A 3903-nucleotide genomic window follows, 5' to 3' on the forward strand; every position below is an offset into this window, starting at 1 on the left:
AGTTTTTGAGCCAGCATTTCAATTTCCTGGCTCTTTTTTTTGTTCAAATGGAATACAATGCCGTGTAAAACTGCTATTTTGATGAAGCAAATTATGTTTGCCACAACGTCAACCCAAGGCAAGCCTATAAAAGGCCCCATTGACCCTATGAAGAAACCAATCCATATGATAAGCTATAAAATATCTAAGAGGGGATGGGTGAGTTTTTTGTGAATGATAGTAATTGCCAATGGTGATGTCTCTTCGTCTTTTGGCAGAGAATCTTTTCTTAAGGCAGAATCAGCGAGTGCAGGACGATTACTTTAAGAGCCTAAAGAATGCCCTGTTTCCAAGGGATGATCAGAGAACTATTCCTCACATTACTTGGGATCGATATAGACAGAGTTCATTCCTATTTTGTGCGCATGGCCTTCACAAAAAACATCTTGTGTGTTCTCGAACTTGGGTTACTTGGAATCCTGAAGCTTGGTTGTCGTCATTATTTTAAAGAATAAAACAGAATATAATAGAATATATTTAAATCATTCGTCCCATTATCGAACTACGATTTAAGGATTTAAAATTAAGGGAGTACTCAAAGTGTGCAAAATACACATATTCAGTGCTTATATCAAGGTGGAAGTATATTATAATATTTTTAACTACTTTTAATTCTTCTATTACTTACTTTTAGTACTTATATTCTTTATTTTATTAAATTTATTCCGGCTTTATTTAAAGTATGTCAATCAAGGAATCAAGGTACCAAAGAATTTATTTTGAAACTTGTAATTTTTCAATAATTCCCTGTTCGCTATCTACCTTCTAGCTTTTTGTATATTTATGAGGAAAGTATTATTATTATTTTATAAATTTCATTTTACTCTATAGAAAGTCAGTAATATCATTGAACTGTTTCAGCTCCGACTTCTTCGTAGTCTTTTTCAAGAGCTGCCAAATCTTCCCTTGCTTCTGAAAATTCGCCTTCTTCCATGCCTTATCCAACGTACCAGTGGACAAACGCTCTTTTTGCATACATAATATCGAATTTGTGGTTGATTCGAGCAAAAACTTCAGCAACGGATGTAGAGTTCGCAACCATGCAGGCTGACCTCATACTCTTTCCGAGATCCCCTCCCGGAATAACTGTTGCGGGCTGATAGTTGATGCCAACTTTGAAGCCTGTGGGGCACCAGTCAACAAACTTGACGGATTTTTTTATTTTTATCGCCTGAATTGCTTTATTAACATCGCTGGGCACAACATCTCCTCTGTACATCATTGTGCAAGCCATATACTTTCCATGTCTTGGGTCGCAATTAATCATCATTTTTTCAGGCTCAAACAATTCAAGTGTTATATCTCCTGTGGATACTCGCTCATGATACAGTTTTTCTGGGGATCGAAGAGGAGCAAAGGATGTCTGCATGAAATGTATTCTTGGGTAAGGGACAAGATTAGTTTGAAATTCACTCAAATCGACATTTAAAGCTCCTGAAAATCTCAGAGAGGTAGTTAAAGACGAGACTACCTGGGAAACTATTCTGTTTAGATTTGTATAATGCGGTCTTTCTATATCGAGATTCCTTCTGCAAATGTTGTACAGGGCTTCGTTGTCCATCATAATTGAAACGTCTGAATGCTCCAGCAGCGAAGTCGTGGCTAGGACAGAATTATAAAGCTCGACTGTTGCTGTTGATATTTGAGGGGAGGGTGTGACGCTCACACTTATTTTAGTCTTTTTGCCATAGTCAACTGACAATTTTTCCGTGAGAAGAGAAGTAAAACCGGATCCAGTTCCGCCTCCGATAGAATGGAATATCATAAATCCTTGAAGATTCTGGCACCCATCTGCAATTTTACGAATTTTGTCTAAGCATAGATCAGCAATGTCCCTTCCCACTGTGTACTTTCCTCTTGCGAAGTTATTGGCTGCATCCTCTTTTCCTGAAATCAAGTATTATGGATGAAACATTTTTCTGTACGCACCTGTTTTGATTTCATCTATGACTGTTGGCTCCAAATCTATCATTAAGGATCTGGGGACATACTGACCCGAGTATGTTTCTCTAAAGAAGGTCCCAAACGATTCATCATCTCCACAATTCGTTTCAAGAGATAAACTCTTTTTGTCAATATCAGTGTCATAACTGCTGGTTTCCTCAATCCTGCCATTCGGCTTAATTCCATGTTCAAGGGCAAATAACTCCCATACTGCATTGCCAGTTTGAATTCCGGCTTGTCCAATGTGTAAACAGACTATTTCTCTCATTTTAATTTTTCTTTGTTTTGGTTATAAGATAAGGGAAAAAGTTGATAGATTTCTACACATTCGAATCTATCAATTTACTGAATTCCGGCCAGATTTTATTCTTTAATAAAATTTATATTGTGGTCCATTGAAAATAAGGATAGCCATTGTAATTATGGATAGCCATGACTAATAATACAAGCCACTTTTACTCATATCCTGAAATGTTTTTCATCTACAGAGCTTACTCATTTAATTTTTGTGTTTACATCAATTGTCTTTTGCGTTCGATTTATTCCTTTTCGCGGACTTTGATGTGTTTATTTTAGATGTTTCCTTTTTTCGCTCTCGTTGTTGTTCTTATTATTTCGCCTTTCTTTTTTCCCCAGCGTCTTTTTGCTGTTCAAAGAATAAGTTGAATTGTTCGCGCTATTTCGGTTTAGCCTTCATCAACTTGAAAAACTCTGGAGCAATTGGATGTGGATGAATGGGGCGATAACACTTTAAGTGGACAAAATATTTTTTAATGGAAATAACGCCTTTCATTGTTTCGAAATATCCCCGTGAATATCCTTAGCCTTCCCTGGCATCAGGATTCGCTCTTAGAAATGCTTTAAAATCTCGATCGTCGACAACTTTAGCCCTCAACTAGCCCATACTAATAAGCTTGTTGCAGAGGGTGCAAAGCGATCGATTAGACTTCGCTGGTTCTACTTAAACTTTCCTATACATCTCCATTTTATAGCGCACTGCCAAAATCGATCAGAATTAAGTAATAAACATAATAAACATAGTATTATTAACTTTAGGATTCATTGTCCAATAGAAATAGAATGGTTAAAATAAATGATTAAATATTTCGATAATTGCTCTATAATTAATTGCAGGCGCCACAGATTTCATGAGAAAATGTGCGAAGTTGCTATTAGATTAGTAAAGCAGTTCCCTTTCTCAAGCATCTTGTAAATAGAAATAAATGAAATGCAACACAGCAACAGATGACATAGATGAGCAATCGGAAGAGTTTGACTAGGTTGACAGCTAAGTTATGTTCCTCATTTAAAAATAAGCGAATGCCTTCTCGATGAAAGGTTCTCTCAAGAGGATTTTAGAGCGTGAGTTACCAATAGAGTCTGCTTCACTTACGATTACTTAATCTCGATTCTAAAATAATGCCAAAAAATTATAAAGGTCGGCGGCTGATTCTCAATCAAGTAAAACTTAAAGCTTAACATCCCTCTAATATAAACGCACTACCAAACAATAGACTGGACTTCCGAAAGAGGTAGTAGCTTCTAAATAGATGAAGACTTAGTCAATGCCGACAACAGAGATAGATTTCTTCAAATATAGATTTGATAAATACGCAGAAGGCTTAGGAATGAATACGAAGGCCAGGGAAATCGATATATTCGAATCTTACAACATAACTCCCACGGCTATTGCTCCAAAGTTGTAGAAAATGGTAGTAGTTGACCCAACTCTGCTTTCAAATCAAAAATTATTGTAAATATAACAAATACCAGTTTATTTTCCATATGATCCTTATCCTCTTCAAATCGATTATATGCGCGCCGTTATCCGAACCCTATAGTCTTCCAAGAATGGGTTATTGGAGTCCCCAACTGGCACAGGCAAAACTTTATGCTTACTCTCGTCAGTTTTATCTTGGG

General features: G+C 36.6%; 1 pseudogene; it reads right to left on the minus strand.

Annotated features, from left to right (window-relative positions):
• Nucleotides 1–976: 976 nt before the first annotated feature.
• Nucleotides 977–2251, minus strand: LOC148298466 (tubulin alpha chain pseudogene; annotated as a pseudogene).
• Nucleotides 2252–3903: the final 1652 nt, after the last annotated feature.

The sequence above is a fragment of the Brachycentrus maculatus genome, unplaced genomic scaffold, assembly GCF_059751285.1.
Source record: "Brachycentrus maculatus isolate JH-2025_06_01 unplaced genomic scaffold, ASM5975128v1 h1tg001995l, whole genome shotgun sequence".
NCBI lineage: Eukaryota > Metazoa > Arthropoda > Insecta > Trichoptera > Brachycentridae > Brachycentrus > Brachycentrus maculatus.